General features: G+C 52.3%; 1 protein-coding gene across 1 annotated transcript in view; it reads right to left on the bottom strand.

The window, feature by feature from the left end:
* Positions 1-23933, bottom strand: part of MED26 (mediator complex subunit 26) — a 51541-nt gene that overhangs the window by 4249 nt on the left and 23359 nt on the right. The window lies entirely within an intron of this gene.

Below are 23933 nucleotides of genomic sequence, written 5' to 3'. Positions count from 1 at the left end.
AATGATAACGCTACAATGGCCGCTACGTGTTCAAGTGGAAGGGAGAGTCACACACCTCTCACTTTAAATCAAAAGCTAGAAATGATTACATTTAGTGAGGAAGGTGTGTCCCAAAACCAAGACATAGGCCAAAAGCTACGCCTCTTGTGTCAAACACTTAGCCAAGCTGTGAAGGCAAAGAAAGTTCTTGAAAGAAATTCAAGTGCTAGCCTAGTGAACAAACATGGGTGGTAAGAAAGCGAAACCGCCTTCTTGCTGATAGGGACCAAGTCTGAGTGGTCTGGATAGAAGATCAAACCACCACGTTCCTTTAATCCAAAGCCTAGTCCAGAGCAAGGCCCTAACTCTCTTCAATTCTGTGAAGGCTCAGACAGCTGGGGAAGCTGCAGAAGCAAAGTCTGAGACTAGCAGAGGTTGGCTCATGAGGTTCAAGGAAAGAAACCAACTTCATAACCTGAAAGTGCCCGTGAAACAGCAGGTGCTGACGTAGAAGCTGTAGCAAGGGACCCGGAAGAGGCGGCTGAAGACGATTCACGAAGGTGACGACGCTACTCAGCAAACTGTCAGTGCACACGAGACAGCCTTCTACTGGAAGAAGATGCCGCCCAGGACTTGCAGAGAGAAGCCAATGCCCAGCTGCAAAGCTTCAAAGGACAGGCTGACTCTCTTGTTGGGGGCTAATGCGGCTGGGGACCAAGTTGAAGCCAATGCTTATTTACCACTTGGAAAATCCTAGGGCCCTTAAGAATTTTGCTAAATCTACTCAGTCTGTGCTCTAGAAAGGGAACAACGAAGCCTGGTGACAGCACATGAATTTGTAACATGGTTTACAGACTACTTTAAGTCTGTTGAGACTTACTGCTCAGGAAGAAAGATTCTTTTCAAAGTATTACTGCTCATTGACAATGCACGTGGTCACCCTAGAGCTCTGGCATGTGCCACGAGATTAATGTCGTTTTCATACCTGCTGTCACAACACCCAATGCACACCATGGACTGAGGAGTCATTTCAACTTTCAAGTCTGATTATTTAAGAAGTACACTTTGTAAGGCTATAGCTACCATACATAGTCATTCCTCTGACGCATCTGGGCAAAGTAAATTGAAAACTTTCTGGAAAGGGTTTACCATTCTAGATGCCATTGGGAAGAGATCAAAATATGAACATGAACAGGAGTCTGGAAGCAGTGGATTCCAACCCTCATGGATGTCTGAGGGTTCAAGACGTCAGTGGAGGAAGTAACCGCAGGTGTGATGGAAACAGCCAAAGAACTAGAATCAGAAGTGGAGCCTGACAATGGGACTGAATTGCTCCAACTTCACGCTGAATCTTGAAGGGATGAGGAGTTGCTTCTAATGGATGAGCACAGAGCATGGTTTCCTGAGCTGGAATGTACTCGTGGTGAAGATGCCGTGAAGACTGGAAATGACCACAAAGGGCGGAGAGTATTATAGAAAACGAGCTGATAAGGCAGTGGCAGCATTTGAGAGGACAGACTCCCATTCTGAAAGAAGTCCTACTGTGTGTCAAACGCTAATAAACAGCATCGCATGCTATGGAGAAACTGTTGGTGAAAGGCAGAGCCAATTGATGCAGCAAACTTCACTGCTGCCTTATTTTAAGAAGCTGCCACAGCCACCTCAGCGGTCAGCAGCCATCGCTATGGAGGCAGGACGTTCCATCAGCAAAAGGTTAGGATTTGCTGAAAAATGAGATGATGGTTAGCATTTTTTTAGTAATGAGATTTTGGGGGGCTTTTTTGTTTTAGAGCGCAGGGGAGGGAGAGGGAGAAAAAGACTCTTGAGCAGGCTCCATGCCCAGCGTGGAGCCCAACGCGGGACTCAATCTCATGATCCTGAGACCATGACCTGGGTTGAAATTAAGAGTTGGAGTTAACTATGTCACCCAGATGCCCCAATAATAAAGTATTTTTAAATTAAGGTATATTCATTGGCTTTTTAGATATAATACTATTACACACTTAACAGACTACAGTATAGTGAAAACACCATTCTTATGTGCACTGGGAAACCAGAAACTTCATTTGCCTCCATTTACTGTGATAGTTGGTGGTCTGGAGCCCAACCCACAGTATCTCCAAGGAACGACTGCATGCAGTAATCCAATCAATTTGGCTACATTAAAAGACTCTTTGTATAAGCTTATCCCAAGACGCCAAGATGCAACAGAGTGGGAGAAGACGGATACCACATGGCCCCGAGGATCTGTATGTATCTGAACACAGAAACCCTGGGCCAGCACACAGAACAGGCACCAGGTGAAGAGGAGAGGACAGCCCCTGTGCTCCGCTCTTGCAGGCATGCGGGAATGCAGACGGAAGCCAGGAGAGGCTACCCTGTGGACATGGCCACCAACCGGCAGATCCTGGCTACCCTGCGGACATGGCCACCAACCGGCAGAAGTGGCATCTGAGAGTACCAGGGAATTCCGGGTCCCGCCAAGTCTAGGGTGTGATGGCCTCTGGTAGTCTCACAGGTGCACACCTGCTGACCAAGCCATTCCATCCTTTGTCTGCTGTTCGCTGTAGGCCAGGCCCTGCTCTCACACCACGTTTCCACGTGGCACTGCTCTGTGGAATCAAACGACCCCATGGGGAAGGTACTATCATCACATTTTACAAAGAGGGGACGGCACACAAAGGTGCAGGTCATGTAGTCAAATGTTATAATGACACCAGTGCCTTCCAAGAGTCAAAGGAGCAGAAAGAAAAATTCAAGAGTAACAGAAACGAGCCACTTGTGGCCTCAGTGCACCGACAAGACGAAGATCAGAGCACAGGGAGTGGAGTCATGGAAAAAACACACTCCATGATCCAGCCACACCGATCATCAGAGCATACTCAAAACTTAGTTTAAGATCAGTCATGGACTTGGCCACTGGCCAATCACAGACCTAAATATGAAAGCAAGAACTCAGTCTTTTAGAAGTCACAGGGCAGTTATCTCTGCAACCTTGGGGCAGACAAAGATTTCTCAGAACCCCCAAAGCAGTAACTGCCCAAGAAAAAATACTGACCAAACTAGGCTTCACGAAGATTAAGAACTTCTGCTTACCACAAGAAGCAAACCTCAGCCCAGGAGCGCACGCCGACGGAGCACGCCTAGTGAGGGGCTCGGCTCCAGAAGAGAAAGCAAGCTCCTGCGGCTCAACACCACCCCCACCACCCCCCGGCCCCAAACAGCTGCGATTTTGGTGGGCTGGCGAGACAGGGGAGCCCTTGCCTTGAGCAAGACCCCCCCACCCAACCAAGACTGCACAGTGAGCACACCACACGCCCACACACACTGGAACGAAGCTAGGCAGGCATGCGCAAGGGCACAAGGAAAGGCACATCTCCCACCCAGCCACTGCAGTATTGCCCTGTATCTTTCCCAAAAATACTCCTTGCATACAGAAGCTTGTGTATATACTTAACACACACTTGAAAAAAAAAAAAAAAGCAAAACATGACTCTATGCCTTACTTTTTCTCACTAACATCAGAAACACCCAACACCACAGACCTCCTCAGCTCTTCCTTCCAGGATGGGCTCAGGGGGAGGGAGGGCCCCACTGAGCAGTGCTGTGTCCCTCCTTTTCCACTTACTGTCACAAACAAGGCTGCAACGCTCAACTTGACTCGAGGCAATTCTGGGCTAACACACGAGCTGCTAGAGGGGCTGCTGGCACCGTGGCCATGAATGACTGTACTGAGACGCCAGGGAGGCCGCCCCCATTCCACGCCCGTTGGAGGAGAGGAAGGTGGGGAAGCCTGTTTCCCACATCCTTGCCAGCACTGATGTGCTGGTTTCCTCTGCTGCCAGAATGATCACACAGGATCACAAACTGAGTGGCTCTAACACCATGCATGTACTTATCATGTTAAGTTCTGGAGGGCAGGAGTGTGGTTTGGGTCCCCCTAGGCTGAGATCCAGGTGTAGGCATGCCGCCCTCCTTTCAGGAAGCTCTCGAGAGCGGTTTCTTACTCCTTCAGTGCTGAAAGACTTAATCCTCCTTGCTGTAGTGAGGGCCCCCTTTTCCTGCTGGCTGGCTGTCACCTGAAGGCCATTTCCAGCTTCAGGAGGGCGCTGCATTCCCCAGCTCATGGCACCTCAGGACAAGCTCCCAAGCCAGCAACAGGCCCAAGTCCTCCCACTGCACCTCTGAGCCAGCCAGGAAAGGGCCCGCTTCTAATGACGGGCTGCAGCTGGGCCCACCTGTGCCATGCAGGTCTGCACCCTCACTCACATGTGCACCCTCCTGCCATGCAAGGTACCACATGGCCAGCTTCCGGGGACTAGGATGTAGACATCCGTGGGCTGACTACGACTCTGCCGACCATGTGGATTCCCAGCTTATCTGCCTTATTTCCAGCTGAAGGCAGCTGTCACCTCCACCCGCCTCAGGTTCTCTGTCTCTTCTGAGTGTGAACTGCAGTGACCACAGAGCACGCCCGTGACCCTCACTGTGCCAGAGAGGGCTCCCACAAGGCTGCCCCTCTGCCAGGGGGCCCAAGCCACCCCTTGGCAACAGAGGTCTCCCCTCACAGTGTTCTCATTCAGGGCTGTGCCCGAGAATGCACACATCCAGATGGCCCCCCAAATCTAGCCCAAGCTATACTGCAGGAAGGGGTCCGAGAGGAGACACTCTTCATCCTTCTTTCACATGCCCTTGACGTGCCACGGACAGGGACTTGGCGCAAGAGAAGAACGCACGGTGAGGAGGCCAGTACAACAGGGACAGCAAGGCCACCCACTCCCTGTCCCTAGCCCTGGGATTCCAGCCCTGATGGGGTCCTGAGCCTGCCACATGGCCTGTCTCCACCCCAGTGACCTCACCCGGGTATATTTAGAGCCCTGGGCCCCCACACACTCCTGAACCACAGTCCCTGCAGAGCGAGCTCGGCAGCACAGACTGTCCTTGTCCTTGGGCAGACGCTGTCCCGCTGCCAGACAGGAGGGGGGAGGCAGAACACCTGGGCAACCCCGGAGGCTGGTAGCCAGCTAGCACCAGAGACCTGGCGCAGTTGGAGCCGCCGCCCCTGGGAGCTGTGGAGTGGGCAAGGGGACGTCTGCAGGCCCCGCCGTCCTGCCTGAGCAGCTCCCACACTTGAGGCCGTGTGCAGTCTGGCTTGGAGCAGGCTCTCCGGCTCCCAGCCCTGTGGAAAATGCTACCTCTGCCTAACCTCTTTCTGCCCTGGCTACCTGCAAGTTCAGGACTGTCCCGGGGGCTCAGTCCTCTGGCTCTGCCCCACCCTGAAGGGACGATGGTGAGGGCATGGAGCGCTGAGAGGGAAGCACTACCTGGGCATTCCAAGTGCCGTCAGTCTCCTGAGGACCAGGAAGCGGACCCCCATAAACGCTCCTGTGTCCTTGGAGTCTGGCCCTGCGCCCTGACGCTCACCACACCCGACAGGCAGGAGTCTGTGCAGCGCCAGGCCCAGCCTGGCCTCTGGTCTCAGACCCAATATGCAGTGTCACCCCAGCCAGCCTGTGGCTCTGCCTGGGTTGGACATGCCAAGATGGAAGCTCCTGAACCAGCCTCCCCAACACACCCACCCACACGGAAGCAGCCAGGCCTCCTAGGATGAGATGTCCATCAGGAGGCTCCCAACCAGGTTCCAGGCCTGCAAAGCCCCAGTACGAGGCCCTCGGGCCAGGGAAGTCAGTGTCAAGTGGAAGGCAGACCAGGCATGCGTACAGAGAGGGCAGGACCCGAGTGGGCCTGTCCCAGGGTGTCCACAGCAGACGTCCTAGCACCTAGGGAGATGGTGACATGGCACCAAAGCTCTGGAGGGGAGAGAAAGGACCAGAGTGAAGACAGTGGAATGAGCAAGGACACCAGGAGGAAGAGCAGATGGTGGGGAAGTGAGCAGGCTCCTCCCCGACCCGCCTTTCAGCTTCGGCCACCGTATGGGACCTAAACTGCTGCAGCGACACCCACAGACCACTTGTCTTCGGCCCGTCCTGGGTCCCTCCTGGCACCCGGCTGCAAGTGCCACAATCACAGCACAGACGCTGCTCTGTTCCTGTATAGGGAAGAAGCTTCTGGGCAGCCCGCGGCACTGCCCGCAGTGGGGGCCTTTGGGCACTTCTGGTGGCCAGAGTCCCGGGGCCACATACAAGCCTCCCGCTGTCAGGAGGAGCCAGGTGTTGGCTATCTCCCTCGGGATTTGTTCTCAACAAGAACAAAACTAAGAATACCTCTCAAAACCAAAGGGTTTTCCCAAAAGGGACAGAACTCACAAATGAAGAATGCCTGAGCACCCAAAGTCTCTCATTTTCTCCTTAGGGCTCCTTCAGTAGATGCAATTTAATTTGTATATATGTAACAATTAATGAAGCCAAATATTACCTCCCCTTTCTACCAATGAGGATGTCCCATGTGATCCGCTCACCATTTCAGCCCACTTATTCTCTAGTGGACTGCCCTCTTTACTGGAAGTAATTACTCACCTAGCCAAGGAGCCCGCAGGGTGGTGGTGTGCCCAAGGCAGCTGGGCAAGGAGGTATCAGGAGAGGGGGAGGGCCACTCTGGAAGTGCAGGGAGCAGGCAGGGCCAGAAGACTCTTTAACTACCTCACTGAGCGCTTGCAGATCCTAGACTGGAGGCTCAAGGGCCATAATCACATCCACTCCATAAGACAGGAAAGTCAGCGTCACACAGGCAGCTCCACCAGCCAGTGTCTCCGGCATCCCTAAACAAGGCACCCCCCAGCTCCAGGATGGGGAGAGAGAAAGCACATTCGCGCTCACACCTATGGGACACCTGTGGGACACCCCAGGGATACATGCTCCTCACCACCAACCCCAGTTCCCAGGGCTTTTCTGGGGTCTTCCCACAACATGAGAACCAAGAGCAGGCACTAAGAAGTAGAAAGGCCTTTCCTCCTGGGGAGACCCTCAGCACAGACCCAGTCGCTGCTCCAGCCAGGCTGGCTAGCCAGCGGTATTTGCTGCACGGTAAGCAGGGGGCTGGATGCACACAGGAGGGGATGGCACCCGCAGAAGCGGCCTGAGCCGAGCCAGAGCGCTAGCGCACCGCTCGCGCGGGAGGCTGGGGACATCCCGGTCTCCTCACTCTGCCAGGCCAAGCAGGGGCAGGGAGGAGCCCTCCACGCACACTGCGCTCTGTGGGAGCCACTAAAGGGGCACCGCTCCCCCCCCAGGATTTCATGACCCGTTTCTCAGTGTTCACTGGAGAAACGATAAACTTGGGTGTGGACAGCAGAAGGAGGATGGATGCAGCGATGCTGACTGGCTCTAAATTGGTTTCTACTGAAGCTGGGGCACGGCTACATGATTCTCTCTACTTCTACGTTTGAAATTGGCCACAAATCGGGATGCCTGGTTGGCTCGGTCAGTTAAGCATCTGCCTTCAGCTCGGGTCATGACTGAAGGGTCCTGGGATCGAACCCCATGTCAGGCTCCCTGCTCAGCAGAGAGTCGGCTTCTCCTTCTCTCTCCCTCTGCTTTTCCCCAGTTCGTGCTTGCTCTCTTGCTCTCAAATAAATAAAATCTTTCAAAAAAAAAGAAAAAAGAAAAAAACTGGCCACAAATCTAAAGCGTTACAAAGTACACGTATTTCCTCACATGGGGATGGGACATCACTGTCACTGGAGGTGGAATGAGATGGCCGCTGGTAGCCGCATGGAGGTGAAGTGAGGAAATCCCCGCTTTCCAGTCCCACACGGTGGCTTCTCCCTACACCATGTGGTACCTGCGTGGGGAGGGAGGCCAAGGGCTGGTGGGATGCTGGCCCCCCTCAACCTCTATTTCAAACTATAGGGCACCTTCTATTTGGTGCAACCTTTGGATTTTCTCACCGAGCCCCTTGCAAGATGCAGCTCAACAGACTCGGTGTAAAGACTGCCCACACCCCCGGCGGCGAAGGGGATCTGGGATCTGCTCTCTGAGGTGGGTCCGTGCCTCCTTGCACAGAGCCCACAGACATCTGGAACCCCGGCCATGCCTGATTCCTCATGCTTCTGAGACCAGCTCATTGCCCTCAAATAGGGAGGATGCCTCAGGTCTAGGAGGGCACCCATCAAGACAGGGGCCAAACAGCTTCCTGAGGGGCTCTCCAGAGCTGGGGGTGGCTACACCCACGGAGAGGGCAGGTTCTGTGGCTGGGTTCCCAGAGTGCTGAAGCCAGGGAGGGAGGAGCCAGCACCCAGGCTTCTGACATGACAGTAAGCCCCAGGCCACACCAAAGCCCTCACCCGTCTTTGGAGGCTGTCATGTACGTGTTCACACATGCATGAGGTCAGAAGCCAGGGGAAGGTCGGTCAGAGTCTAGGGGCATCTCACAGTGGTCCCAGTTCAGGTCACACCATCCGGGGAGGGTGAAACATGTTAAAGAGCAACCGTAACCCAGCGAAGGGACAGGCCGCCAATGCCGCCCTGTGGCAGCCCTCTGGAACCTAGTGACATCACTGGCTCCTCCAGAGTCCAGGACACCAGACCAGCTTCAGAAAACCTGCCTGCAACAGGGCACATGGAATCATTTTTAACACCAAACCCCATCGGAAAAAGCATTTTAACCGGCCCATATCACACGTCTGAAAGTTGCTCTGTGAATCGGATCACTGGTCTGATCCTGGATCCGTGTTAAGAGCTGGGGTGAGCACAGTGGGGTACACCTGCCACCGACCAGCCCCCTCCTCCCCTATTTCAGGGGCGATGTAGGTAAATTCCAGGCCCTGAGTAATTACCACTCTGTGGGGGATTTCCAACTCCACGTGAAACAAGGAACCGAGACACTGAGCTGCAGAGTCCATGAGGCCTGCTGCTCACTGTTCTTTCCTCCATACTTCAAGGGTTCCCGCCCTGCCTTAAATCCCCGTTCTCTCAGGAATGAAGCTGGATGTGTGCAGCCATGCTGGCACAAGGGAAACCCAGTGCTTCTTGAGGTCTGAGCACTGGTGGGTCAGTGAGCCGGGGCAGGCCCACCACAGCCTGACTCTCACAGGGCCACCACCTGCTGGCTTCCTCCAGGAGCTAAGCTCTCTAGCTTTTTGTCCTTGCAAGCCCACTTTACAGGTGAGGAAACCGAGGGTCTGGGAAGGTCATGGGGATCCAGGGCTCAGCACACAGCTAGAAGGTGGCAGAGTCCAGTCTTACATTAGCCTGGCACAGGTCTGCTCATCACACACAATCCAGCTGGTCCTTTACCAGGTGGGGTGAGGGAGGGCACCGAGATGCCACCCGGCTGGTGATGCTGGCACCCCGCCCACATCCTCTCCCTGACCTGCTGCAGCAGGTAAGTGCACAGGTTACAGAGTTTCTTGAAGCCACAGAGGGCCCGTGGCTTTGTGCCCAGATCTCTGGGCTGCCTCTCCCTTCCCTCCAGGGCAGCCTCGAGCTAGCGAGACCTGCACACATACCCACCACAGCGGGGGCTTCGGTCCACCCAGCACTCATCCTAAGCAAGAGGCCACTGGGTAAACAGCAACAGCGGCAGCGGCGCACACCGGAAGTCTTCCTGCCTCCGATGAGCGGCACACGTGTTCCCAGGTGGGCGCCATTCTTTCTGTGGCTCAACCTGCTCTGGCGCAAGACAGCACAAGAAATGGCAGCCCCTGCCTCCCCCAGTGATCCTGGCTGAGCCCAGCCTGTGTCCCCCCGTCTCCCGAGAGGACAGCGTGTCTTGAGCCTCCCTCTTGGCTCTGGAAGGTGCATCCTCCTGGCCCTGCTCTGCTTTGGCTGGTTCCACAGCCAGGCAGGAGCAAGAGGAAGCTCACTCAGGTTGTCTGCACTCGGCCTGGCCGAGGTGCCTTCCGCTGCCAGGACCCCAGTGGGAGTCTCACACCCACAGGGTGAAATCTCACTCACACATGGCTTCTTAGAGGGAGAATGACACAGCTGGCGGGGAGGAGGCGGGCAGCAATGCCATGTCCCAGCTGCAGCCGCCAAGCTCGCCACTTGCAAAAACACAAAAGCACTTCCTCATCAGAGGGGCCCATATGCTCCCTTGGAGCGTCCACAACTGGAGCAGGGCCACTGCCTGCATGGCCCTGTCACACTCACAGCTCACAGAGCATCTGGGGCCAGCTAGAGCACCTAACTACAGCTGCTACTCGGCCCAGGGGACGGAAACCCCAGCCTGAGCCCCGGGAGCAGGCAGAGCAGGGCCTATATCCCACAGCAGCAGCTGGAGCTCCCCATCAGCATGCAAACAGAAGCAGTACAAGCGAGCAGTGAGGCAGCCATCCATCCAGCTGGTCACCAAGAGGCTAACAGATACGGAGGGGGACGTGGAGGAGAGGAACATGGGAGGGGGAAGAGAGGCGGCACTCTCCCTGCATCCCCAGCTCCCAAACTGTCCTCTCTCCCTCCTGCTTTTTACCGCAGCAGCTCTTCCCAACAGAACTATGTACTTAAACTTTCCTGACCTCTGAGTCAGGTCAACAGCACACACACAATTCTCATTATAATCCAGCCCCTTCTGAGAGCACAAGAGCTCTCAATATGTCATCTGTGAGCTGGTTCATTCCTGCACTGATACAACTATAAAGTCAGAAAGCCGAGCAGAGCATTTTCTTTTCTGCCACACATGCTCCCAGAAGGGCTGGCTAGCAGAGCATCTGATGACAGCACTCGTGGTCAGGTCAGGGTTTCCCCCTCCCATCCTCACACTCCTGTAGGAACAGCCAGTAAGAATACCAGCTGTGCAAGACAGAAGGGCCCAATGCCAATGGGAGGGGCACACACAGTGCTTGACCCACATGCATGCAGAATATAGGCAATCCAAAGAGAGAACCGGCCAGCTTTTTAGGAACTGATACGGACCAACCTCTGAGGGACTGTGAAGTAAAATACAGAGGTGACGACAGTGCATTCCTATGCCCCCAAGTCAAACACCCAGTGGTGGGGCTGGACAGAGAAGGGCCAGGAAGTGGACCTGTCAAAGAAACAGTGGGGCCCAACCTAGCCCTCTAATGCTGTCCAACTAAGACTTAAGCAAGTTCCTCCTCCAAGAGAGGGGAAGCCCGGGCGGAATGTTGGGAAAATCACAGATCATCTCTGTAGATCCTGAATAGCACGCTGACCACCATCTTGAGAGACTCTGTGCTCATCGGGGCCAGGTCAGGTGGGCGCTGCAAGTTCACCAGCAGCCTGCTCTGTGGTCACTAAGAGCCCTTGAGGCACTGCAGTGCCCAGCATGGAGCCAGCCTCCAGTCTGCCTACCTGCGCTGCCGTAAGATCCTGGGAGCCAAGGATATTCCAGAATTCCCCTCAACAAGTAACCAAATGCTTTCTGAGCACCTACTGCAGGCCTGGAGTACACAGGAAGGCAGGTATGGCCCAGTCCTGAGGGATGGGTGGAGATGGCCAAAGGCAAGGACAGACACAATACAGGGGGTACACCAAAACTGAGGCTCAGCTGAGCTGCCGGGAACCCTGGTGCAAGCAGCCCAGAACCATGGCAACATCCAGAAAGCTCTTTTAGAAGAGAAGGATTACAGGGTACGGAACCAAAGACACACCCCTTCTTGGAGGGAACGCAAGCCGAGAACTGGCCCCACTCCCGAGGCTGCCATGCGACACGGGGTAAAATCCAGGGCGCCCCTGATAGCAGCAAGAGTATGTTACTGACAGGTAAACGACGTGCAGGGTCTGGCAGCCCTCACTGTCCTGAGCACTCCCACGGGGTCACCACAAACCTTCTGAGTTGGGTGGACATGAAAAGAGCAAAAGAACTGCCAGAACCTAGGTGGGGGCCGCAGACATTTGGCAAGTCTCAGGGTTCAAAGTATCAAGGAACTCTTGTCTCCTTTTTAAATGAGAACCTGACAGACAAATTCACCAGGCCCTAAACGTAGTTAAGGCTGGGTGTGCCTGTCCTACACAGGGTGAAGGCCTCCTGCTAGGCCATGATCTCCATACCGAGTGTTCCAGTGCCTAAAGCTCCAGAGATCAGCAGATGGCTCCGCCTCCCCCCCCCCCCCCCCCCGCCCATTCAACTGTTCCCTCAGCCACTAAGTGGGAGGATGACAGAGGCTTCCTACAGGCTCCTGCAAGGGGAAAAAGAGACACACAGGGACACCCAGAATGCTGCCTGTCACACAGTAAGCGCCCAGAAAGGAGTCGCCTCCTACACCTGAGAGGGATCAGGCCCGAGGCCACCCCTCCCCTCACCTGCTGCCCTGCAACTCAAGGGCTGTGTGTGGAGCTGGAGGAACCACAGTGGGCACAGGGACTTTCTCAGTGGGCATTCCTGTAACAGGCGCTGCCATGGAGAGAACCAAGGACACACTCACAGAGCAGGAAGTAGAGTCTGTACATTCTGTGTCAAACGTCGTGTAAGGATGGACACTCATACCCCACGAACCAACAACTCCACTCTGAGGTACATAACAACAGTCACACGAACACTCGTGCATGGAGAACATATTCAGAACAGCGCCAACTAAAAACCACCTGAAAGGCCATCACCAGCATCATGAGTGACTAAATCATGCTCTATCCATTCAGCATGGAATGAACACAACATCAGAGATAAATCTCAAAACAGCATCTGGTGATAAAGCCAGGCACTAAAGAATACATTCTGTATTGGAGCCAAAGCTCGCGAGCAGGTCAGACTTCTCAGTGATGACTGAAGTCAGGGCAAACTGGGGGTGGCGAGCTGCTAGGAGAGGGAGCAAGAGCAGCTTCTGGGGAAATGCTCTATTCCTTACCCTGGATGGCAGGCGGTGGGGGTGGGGCACTCAGGCGCGTTCACTTCGTAAGCATTCCATAAAATGTAACACTCACAACTTGTGCACTTTTCTGGATGAGGCCATCCTGTCCCAGAAACAGATGCCAGAGCCACTGGGGTTGAAGAGGACCAGACAGTGGTGAGGCACTGCGGCTCCCACACAGTGGCACAGACCCTCTGAGGGTCCCACAGAGAGGGCCGCATAAGGCCAGGCTATCTCCTAGACAAGCAGCACGCACTGTGCTTCAAAGCTCACAGGGAAACATGCCCACACACTCCCACCCTGTCAGGTCTGGGAGGAGATGGGTGCTCTGTAGGTTCTAAGGAAAATGAGCTCAACAGCTCAGTGTCCTCAAGAAGATGTAAGCTCCAAACTTCCTGGAGAGGCAGGCAAGGCAGTACCCACTGCCTGGCCAGCACTGTGCCTGGCATCTGTCCCTTACCATACCACAGTCTCTTCTGAGACCACAGACCCCCACGGTAGGTATTATGCTGTTTCTCCAGCATGGAAACCAGGGCACCCATTAAACATCTGGCCACAGGTTCACTACTGACCTAAGCTGCTAATCTTGCGCAGTCAGCCCATGCCTGACTTCACGCAACAGGCCATTAACAAGTCATACTGGTGACCTGGGCAGAAACAGCTGGCTTGAAGGAGGGCAACAGAACAATTAGAATAAGGAAAGTCTTCATGCCTAACCCAGGAAAGAAGCTATCATAAGAAAAGGAGACTAGAAATTAAAGTGGGGGAGAAAGATAACATTTGAAAAATCAATGTTAACTTGTCTTATTATGAAGGCTGAGAATGAAAAAAGCCTTATGATTGTTCCAAAAGATAGAGAAAAAATGTTTGACAGAACTGGGCATTTCTTCCTGATAAAAACTTTCAGCAAACTAGGAATAGAAGAGAACCTCCGTGGCCTGGTAAGTGCTTCAACAATGCCCACAGCTGACATCATACTTGACGGTGAATGGTTCCATTTTCCCCCTCACATGTGCCAGAAAGGATAGGTGCTTACCACTTCTAGTCAGTCTTGTCAGGAGGCTCCAGGCAATGCTATAAGGCAAGAAAAAGGTGGGCGTGGGGCATCCAGATTGGAAAAAAGGAAGTAAAACTGTATTCACAAATAACAGTATAGTCCCTGCGGAAAATCATATAATGCCTATTTTAGAAAAGCTACCAGAATAAATGAGTTCAGCAAGGTGGCAGGATATAAGCTCATTGGAAATCTGACTATTTCTATATGCAGGCAACAAATATTCAGAAAATAAAATTAAAAAAAAAACCCAACTCCATTTATAATAGCAATTAAAAATATTAAGTACTTACAGATACGTTCGACAAAAGATTTGAAAAGGTCAACAATGAAATGTGCAACACTGAAAGCGCAAAACATGGCTGAGAAAAATTAAAAGAGGCATCAATTAATGGAGAGATATGCCGAATAAATGGATTGGAAGAGTCAATAATAGTGTTAAGTTTCTCGCCCAGACTGATCTATATAGCTTCAGAGCAATCCCATTGAAAATTCTGGCAGGTTCTTTCAGAGAAATTGACAAGTTGATTATAAAATGTGTATGGAGTCACACATAGGCCCTAGAATAGCCAACAAACTTGGAAAAAAAGAAAACCAGAATATTATAATCAAGACAATCTGGTACTAGAGTAAAGACAGATAAACAGATCAATGGAATAGAAGAGAGTCCATTAACAGACCCACACATTCATGGTCAACTGATTCCTAAAGGTGTTGAGGCAATTCAATCAGGAATGAATAATCTTTCAACAAATAGTGCTAGAATAATTGGACAGCCATATGCAAACAACAAGAAACAAAATCCTTGACTTCTGCCTCAAAAAATACACAAATATTAACAATAGATACATCATAAACCGAAATGTAAGAATTAATTAAAACTATAGACCATCTAGAAGAAAACGAGGAAAATCTGAGTGACCTTGAGTTTGGGAAAGACTAAAAATAGGAGAGAAAAAGAACAAAATTTAGAGAAAACATAAAATTGGATTTCATCAAAATTGAAAATCTTTGCTCTTTAAAACGTGACACTTATGGGGAAAAAAGGCAAGCCACAGAAAGAAAATATATATGAATCATATATCTAAGAATGGACTTGCATCGAGAATACATTAAAAAACTCTTCAACTCAATGATTAGGCAAGGAATCCAAGGGAAAATAATGGGGAAAATGGTCTGAAGGATATTCAAATCTTTCATCAAAGAAGAGAGAGATGCACAGCAAATAAACACATCAAGAGATGCAGAGCATTATTAGTCACTAGGAAAATGCTTACAACCAACATGAAATATCACTACATACATATTAAAATGGCCAAAATTAAAAAGACTGACCATACCAAGTGCCGGCCAAGATGTGGAGCAAAAGGAATTCTCATTCACTGCTGATGGGAATATAACACAGTATAATCACCTTGGAAGACCATTTTGGCAGATTCTTAACCTGAAAGTCCATCAACACATGGGTCGATAAATGAATCATAGTATATCCATGAAATGGAACTAAAACTCAGCAACAAAGAAGAATGAACTTCTGATACACATAACATGCATGAAATCTGAAAATAAATATGCTGAATGAGAGAAGAGCCCAGACCAAAATAAAACAACAACAAAAAAATAGTACATAGTGTGTGATTTCACAAAATTCTAGAAAAGACAAATTCTACAGTGACAGAAAGCAGATCAGCAGTTGCCTGGGGACTGGGTTAGGCCCGGAGGGAAGATTACAGAGGGGCAAAAAGAAACTTCTGGAAATGACGTGTATGTTTATTAGCCTGACTCTGGTGAGGGTCTCTCACTGTACACTTTCTTGTGCGTAGCTTACTCCACGTTGATTAGACCAGAGCTGTCAACAACTGTGAGGCCGACCATACATGCACATGCGACAAGAGCCCAGGAAGGAAGGGCTGGTACTCAGGGATTAGAACACTTCTTTGTTGCAGGGGAGGCATCAGACCCTCACCTGGGCTCAGCCCACCTGGGAGCAGAGGATAACACCCAAAGTTCCTTCTCCTCTCAGTAAAATGAAGAGGACAGTAGTGCCTCGGCATCCCAGCAGTATCATAAAGACGGAAAAACAAATTCAATGTTGCATGTAACAGCTCCGGCACCCACCGCAACAGCGTGCACCCACCCTCCTGACAGGAAAACAGCTTCCACACGTCTGAGAGCTGCTTTTCCCTCCTAGCTCTGCCTATTTTCTCCAACCGGACGTCAGCTCCTGTGACTGAATGTCTGACATCCTGACTTGCCCTCCAGACAGCTGAGCTAGACCCTTACTACTCTCAAGTGTGACCTGGGGCTCAGTAGCCCTGGGGTCACTGGAGCTGCGTGGATGGGCACAATCCGGGTCCAGCCCGGCCCTCCCAGACCAGAGATGCATTTGAACAAGACTCTGAGAAGATTCACGCACAGAGAGATAGAGGACGGAACCATCCTTCCCAAGGCAGAAGGTTCTGCTTGGCACCTCATGCCCAGCCCATTCAGGTCCTCCCAACAGTAATGCCACTGACAGCACTGGCATTGTGCTTTCCAGAGCAGAGCACTCTTCCAATCCTGACGACAACCCTAAATTTGGACAAGGATGTGATATGCCCGCATTCCCTTATCTGCAGGCCAGACAGGTCACTGTCCCTGTGGTGGGCTGCAGAATCCACAGAGCCCACCTCGCACATCCCATGCCAACCCCAGAGACACCCCTGCCCAGAGGCAGTGTGACAGGGTCCAGATGAACCACACGGAACGGAAGGACAGTGAATGGCCAGGCTGAGGGGAGGAGGGAATGTGTCACCACCAGCCAGCAGTGGGGCCCGTTGTCAGAGACGATGGCACGCGGCAAGTGTAGGCTGGGGGGCCGCAGACCCCTGTGCACAGGTAGTCCCCCTCAGCGAACATCAGCAAATCCTACCACACATGCCCCTTCTAAACAGGAGCCCCAAAGCAGCAAACCATACCCACTTGCCCACAGGACACATGGAACGTGTCACCACCAGCTCCACAATCTGTGGCAGTCCCCACCATCCCCAAGCGCTGCCAGCGCTCAGACCTCATCCACTCCCAGAGCTCCTGCCCCAAAAGGCACCTCCCCTCTTCTAAACCACAAAGCCAAGGTTTCTGAAATAATTCTGTTTTAGCTCTAACAAGGAGCAAGTAGCTTCTGTGGCCTGGGCTGATGACCAATTGTAACATCGTGACGTTTTCTAAGGTTGCACTTTTCAGACACCTTCCAGGTTGCAGTCAACTGCCTTCCCTACCACTGCCTTGGAGGAACATACCAGTTTCAAAAGTTAGCAGCCGTGGGGCGCCTGGGTGGCTCAGTGGGTTAAGACTCTGCCTTCGGCTCAGGTCATGATTACAGGGTCCTGGGATCGAGCCCCACATCAGGCTCTCTGCTCAGCGGGAAGCCTGCTTCCCCCTCTCTCTCTCTGCCTGCCTCGCTGCCTACTTGTGATCTCTATCTGTCAAATAAATAAATAAAATCTTAAAAAAAAAAAAAGTCAGCAGCCATGAGAACATCATCAAACCCTCCGTTCTGAAAACACAAGTCAACTAAAATAAAAATTCACACACACCTCACTCTCACAGCTGAACCCCTCACAGGACTCGACCAGTCAGCCCACGTCAACCTTGTGCTGCCTCTGCCGCAGCTTCCCACCCATCCAAACTCGACCTACTGCCAGGTCCTACTGTCCTCGGTCGAGAGGCACCATGTTTATTCCTATATTACAAGTATCTCGAAGGTCTCTTTCTGGGGCAAGTCGGAATCTGCTGCCACCAAGTTGGTGTCCAGAAAGCAATCATGCCTTGTCCCATTTCTAGCTGTCACCTGCACTAGCCACCCACCTCCTGAACTCGCAGTGGTCTTCACACATCCTACAAAGAACAGGGCAAAAGGCACCATTGTCTGGGAATGGGGTAGGGCTTTGGGGGAGGGTGGCAGGCAGAGGGAAAGCCAAGGCAAGAGCAGGAGGCTGGCTGTCCCCTGAGGCTGTGGCTGGGGTGGCACACTTTGTTACGCCTTCAGGCAAACATATTTGCTCAGCAGGATTCCATGGTTTTGGGGAGAGTCTTTCATTTTCAATACAGTGACCTGGAAGTTACTATAACCACAAATATTTTCTCCAACTTACCTTCTTGGCAACCCTGAAATTATTCCGCAAAGGGCTACATAAGGAAGAAGAAGAGAAGCCATGTGAGGTTTTTGCAAAGCCAGACATAAAAGGAACACGGAAACCAAAAATCACAATCCACCACGGCAACTGGGGAGAGCAGTGACAGCATTATCTGCGAGGTGGCAGCCTTGCATGGCATGGCAGATGAGTGGAAGGTTGCTGGCGGAGGATGAGGGCACAGTTCAGAGTCACCACAGCTACCGAGGCCACTTGCGACCAGGAGCCAAATCAACTGCTTCCTCCCAACCTTCCCGGCCGGAGGCCTCAAAGGGGGAAGCCTCACCACCCAGCAGCAGCCCACAGGGCTGGAATGCACTCCTGTGGCACTTCCTGCCTCACTCCAAACTACCTGCCTCTCACAGGAGGGGAAGCAGCAGCAAAATGACCGTAGGCCAGGAGTCTGCCCCACGGCCCAGTGTCGGCTAGCAAAGCCCTGCAGTGAGCCTCAAGGTCTTGTTTACCAAGGTCCAAGGCAGGCAGGGTTCCGGCTGGGCTCCTCAGAAGCACTGCGGCCGCTTTTCCTTGTCTCAAATGCGTGCAAAGAACGCTGAGCAGCTCTGGGAACAGAGAGGATTTCGCTTCTCACTGGATTTCCATCTACACGTCATTCGCTAACGTTGCTTCCTCAATATCTTAAACCCATTTTTTTGACGTGTGGTCTTGAGTCTGTTTCTTCCCCTTTTCATCCTCACCGTACTGTTGGGTAACCAAACACAGTCAGCCACAGCAAGAAAAAAGGCAGGAGTGCAAGCAGGGGGAGGAAACAGAAGGCAGGATTTTACTACAACCTTCGAGAACATTAAAAAGGATCTCTACCTGTCACTGCACCATAACGGCTCTGCCTGGGTGACCGGTCACCAAAGCCCAAAGCCGAGGAGCTGTCAGCCTGGCCTCCTCTCATCTCTCACAGCCGTTCTTCCAGGCAGCCCCTCTGCAGCTTCCTCGCCCTCCACCCCGCCATTCCTGAGCCCCAGCCCCACAGCCTTTCCTTCCGTCTCCACTTCTCAGGGATTCCCGGACAGTCCCACTGCAGGCAGCTCCAAATCTGCACTGCAAGTCCAGGTGCCGCCTCTGGGCCCCACGCACCCACCCGACAGCTTTCTTCCGCATCTCCAAGGTACTCAGCGTGCCCATGGGCCACTGGCCAACACCCCCGCCCCACAACTGACCCTGCTCGTGCAAGGCTGGGTTCTGGGAGCAGCAGCACGGGCGCAGCAGGGGAGCTGGAAGCCCATTAGCCAGCCCCCTCAACCCTCCCTCAGGGGAGGCACTGCACCTCCAAACCAACCCACCCACACTAACCCCTACGTGTGTCTTCTTTATACTCTCATTTCAAGCCCCAGATACAGTGGTCCTGAGCCCACCTCTTTAAGCCAGCTGAGGCAGGTGCTGTCTGAGCCCGCCTGCATATGGCTCCATAACCTTTCACGTCCAGTCTCCTCAACCCCTTTGGTTTTCCTCTCCTCTGAGAGCACCTTCCGAGTCCCCATCACATGTGTGTCCTCGAACTCCCAACAGCCCAAGAGGTAGATACCAACATGATTCAGGTCTGACCCCAAAGGCCAAACTGCAGCACTGTCTCCCTGAGCCCCTGGCACTCCCATGACCCACACCATGGCAACATTTCTGTCAGTGACTTTCCCATGCTTGTCCCAAGCAAGTGACAATTATGCAGTTGAAACTGCATTATAGATGCTATTTTCTCTTTTCATTTAACCCTTACTTCCTCCTACATAACTTTTTAAAGATTTCATTTATTCATTTGACAGACATCACAAGTAGGCAGAGAAGCAGGCAGAGAGAGAGGAGGAAGCAGGCTCCCTGCTGAACAGAGAGCCTGATGCGGGGCTCGATCCCAGGACCCTGAGATCATGACCTAAGCCGAAGGCAGACGCTTTAACCCACTGAGCAACCCAGGCATCCCTCTCCTACATAATCTTTATAATGATCATGTTCAACAACTCAATGTTACATCGATGCATCATAATTCCCTTGACCTTCTCCAACTGCTGGACACACCATCTCCTTCTGGGTTCTCCTACTGTAATCAATGTTCAAGCGAACATCTTCACACATGCAACTTCCTTCTCTCATTTTTTTCCTTAGGAATAAACTCCCAGGTATTAAAATTTGTTCCAAGGTCCAAATACTTCAATGCCAACTGGTATTGTCCCAACTGTTTTTGACTCTCAGCTTACACATTGCGATGACCCCATTGCCAAGGGGAGGAAGAAAGCAAAGGGTCCCAGAGATGTGGGCCCACCTGCCTGGCAAAGCAGCGCACAGGCTGTCAGGGCTGCTAACCTGCTCTCGTCATCTACCCATTGACTCTGCTGAACATGGCTGTGTGTCTCCAGATGTGACTAACTGCAGGGGAAGGAAAGAGGACCCAGTGCAGGCAATCCTCCAGGTCTGGCACTAAAGCCACCTCCTTGCACAGACATAGAGAACTGGACTCCCACCCCCCAGCTGCTGGGGAGACAGACACATTATTGATGAAACTATTACTCTACCCAGGTAGACAATGACATACCTGCACAGACGTGATGGCACAGAACTGGGGACATCCCTGGGAATCTGGACAGGCCAGGAGGCTTGAAGTCAAAGTGACAAGAGTAGATCTCGGCCCACCCTGACATCACCTTCTTGTACCCCTCCAATAGGGTCTGGTGTGGGATTTCTAGAGACTGGGTGTCTTGGGCAAAGTGAGGCCCTGAACAGGGTATGACAGCTCGCTGTCCCTTCCTGTCTACCCACCATCTCAGCCTGTGACCCTTGTGTGGCACACCATGCTACAAGCCCAAACCTGAAAACAACCGGCCATGAACTGACCCAGCCTAAGGCAATGCAGATTCAAACCCCACAAGAGGATGGAAACCCACCACACGGTCTGCATCGGGTACACCGCGCACCAAGAGGCTGGTCCTTTCGTGCCAACATGATGGAGACTGTCAGAGGTAACAAGCACCCCCAGACCCATGAAAACAGCAAGCATGAGCCCTTGAGTACATCCACCAGACATCACCCAGATGGTGGCAGCATCTGGCTCCCCATTGTCCAGGAGCTCTGGGTACTTTCAGAAACTGCATACTACAGGTGAACCAGAGCCTGGAAAGACAACCCCCAGCCGCCATGCTTGTCTTTGTGCCCAGCACTACCAGCTGGTGACCACAATCTCTATTCAGAGCAGCCTCGAAGGCTCATTTCACAGATGAGGAGACAGAGGCTCAGAGAAGTAGAAGAACTTGCCCAAGGCCAGATGAGGTGAAGCAAGATCTGAACCTCACCCAGCTGACTCCAAAACCAAGGGCTCTCGCTGGTGTTGCTACCCTATACACTGCATCCTGGTGTAACAAATTCTCTAACCTTTCTACTTTTTAAAGTCTGTCTTGGCAACCTATTTCTTTGGAAGCAAGAAGTCGACTTCCCGCTGTTGTTTAATGTCCATATATTTATGATTAGAAATTGGAAGCAACCAGCTAAGACAATCATGCGTAGGCAAGCATTAGGACAAGTTCCTTTTCAAAAAGTGACACCGGAAAACACTAGAGAAAACACACTGAAACTGCCTCCCCTCGGTCTGCCCTCTCCCACCTGACTCCATGGGCTACCTGGGACCTTGCAGCCATGGTCTGTCCCATAGTTCTGCAGTGTCACCACATGGCCTCTTTCTGGGACTGTTTTCAAGCTGCCTCCTTGGAGCGACCAGACCCCAGGCCCGTCCCAGACCCAGGCCAATCCAAACACAATCTATCCCCTTTGATCTAGGTCCCATGTGGGATCTGGGGACACAATGGTAAAGGGGCCCTGCCTGCCTCACAGTCTTCATTAACTCAGCGGCACCCGCTGACAGCACAACCCGCACTAGAACCCTTGTTTTTCTCTCTCCCAACACAGCAAATAAAATTCACAAAACTTGTTACCGCTGAGAATTCACATCAACAAAGAGCATCCTCTGCACACCTTCTGAATTGTGCAAGTTGCATGGCACAACAGTCCAAGGCTCCTGGGCTGTTCCAGAGCTAGGTCCCTAGCTTGCCACCCTGCAGCCCCATGGGTCCGCAGACCCCAGGCCACCTGCAACACAAATGATGAACATGACATCACTTCCGACACCGGCACATCAGGCCTGCCAAGCTATGCTGATCATCTGTAATAAGCACTAGGATTAACTAGAACGGAGAAAATGTGCTAAGATGACAAACATATCAGATAGAACTACTTCTATTGGATAGTAGAGCAGTAGCTGAAACTCGGGACACTGTTGATGAACAGAAATCTTAATAACTGCAATAAACAAACAGAGGTAATAAAAAAATACAGTACATCAACTGCGACAACAACTGATACCAAATCCTGGGTCTCACTCAAACTTCTGGAGCCCCACACACATCCCTAGAGAGCTCCTGGAAGGGGTCTGTGCCCCTCTGAACCCTGCAGCAGGAAGCAGCCCTGGAGAGAGATTACTAGTCAGGCCAGGGTTCCAACTGCCACTTGAAGGTCTGCATTTTACACTTTTCCCACTTCACTCTTGTCCTGAACAACAGTACCTGGGCTTTGGGAAGCAGGTTATATTTTTTCTAGTACCACTACAATAAATGCACAGCTATCAAAATAAAACATGTTCACCTCCAACAAACCCATAAAGCCCTTCTCCATGGTGGGCAATACTGCCCCCCACCCCAGCCCACAGCCTCTGCTTTATTTTCTGGTGGCCTCATCAACTCACAGATGAGCTTGAGTCTCTGTCCCCTGAAAACAGATGCAACGCATATCACAAAAAAGACTGGAAATACGATGCAAAGAATCTCTAGGCCCCACGGAAGCAGAAGAGCGGGACCTGCAGCAGCCAGGGGAGGGAAGAGAAAGACCATGCTCATACTGAACACTTTTTCTAACCCTGAACCCATTAAGGTGAGGAGAGCCAGAGAAGAACCATTCAGACAACGCTGCACTTCTGCTTCTGCCAAACTCCTGCCCGGGGGATCTTCTCGGTCCTCCCTGTTTCACTAGGACTTTGGATGGGGCCTCCTCAGGCGTGGGAGGCATTCATCGGATCTCCATTCAGTGGCTGCTATGTGCCAGATTCTGGGTGGGAACTGTCCTCAAGCCGCCCTGGCTCAACAGTCCCATCCTGGTGGAGGAGACAGGCGAGTGTAGCAGCAGCAGGGCTCCGGGGAAGGCCCTGCAGGTCTTTCATGAGCATGAGGCTCAGGAGGGAAGAGTGGGGCAGTGGGGGGTGCAGAGCCATAGGCATGCACAGACACGGAATAGGGGGAGAGAAGGAGGACTGTGAGGCCAGGAGAAAGAGGCAGGAAGAAGCCTACTGGGCCAGACATCGGTTTGGGAAAACCAAGCTCAGCCTGCCTTGTAGAAGCTGGGGTGCCCTCAAGGGTGTGCAGTAGACGGAAATGAGTTGCAGTTCCCATCACCACTGAAGAGTGTTCTGAGCACATCTGAGTCCCCTGGCCGAAGTCCCTACTGCCCATCCGTGTCCAAGGCCTCACCAACATGTTGCTGGCACTGCCCTCTCCCCCTCTCAGCCTTGGACTGGAACTGGGGTTCTGCTGTAGCACCCTGCCATGGGGCAGGGCCAGTCCCCCCAGGCCTCATCTGTGCCCTGGGGGGGACAATGCCATCCAGTTCACAGGTGCTCTGAGAACTAACTGCACTGTGTGCAAAACCCACGCCCTGGGGCCCTATGTGGGAGTCTCTCCACCAAAGGGCACTAACCACCACTTGCCAAAGGGGCACCAGTGCTGCTTCTGCCTCCCTCTTGGCGTAACAGTGGATTCCAACCAGGCTGAGGGAAGGAATAGCAGATACACCCTACCTCCCCTTTGCTGATCTCTGACCAATGCCCCTTGCTCCTGAAACTGGATCGGCCTCACAACCTTCTCTAACCCAGAGCTCAGGGCAGGTAGACCTATGAGCACTGGGGTGCAGGGGTAGCCTGGCCTATCCTCTTTGGTTATACCCAGCAATCTCCCACTCCCCTAGCCTGAGTTCCTCTAACAGC

Source organism: Neovison vison, chromosome 6, assembly GCF_020171115.1.
Source record: "Neovison vison isolate M4711 chromosome 6, ASM_NN_V1, whole genome shotgun sequence".
Classification (NCBI taxonomy): domain Eukaryota; kingdom Metazoa; phylum Chordata; class Mammalia; order Carnivora; family Mustelidae; genus Neogale; species Neogale vison.
The sequence above is the reverse complement of the archived record's forward strand: the minus strand, read 5'-3'. Positions and strand labels throughout refer to the sequence as shown.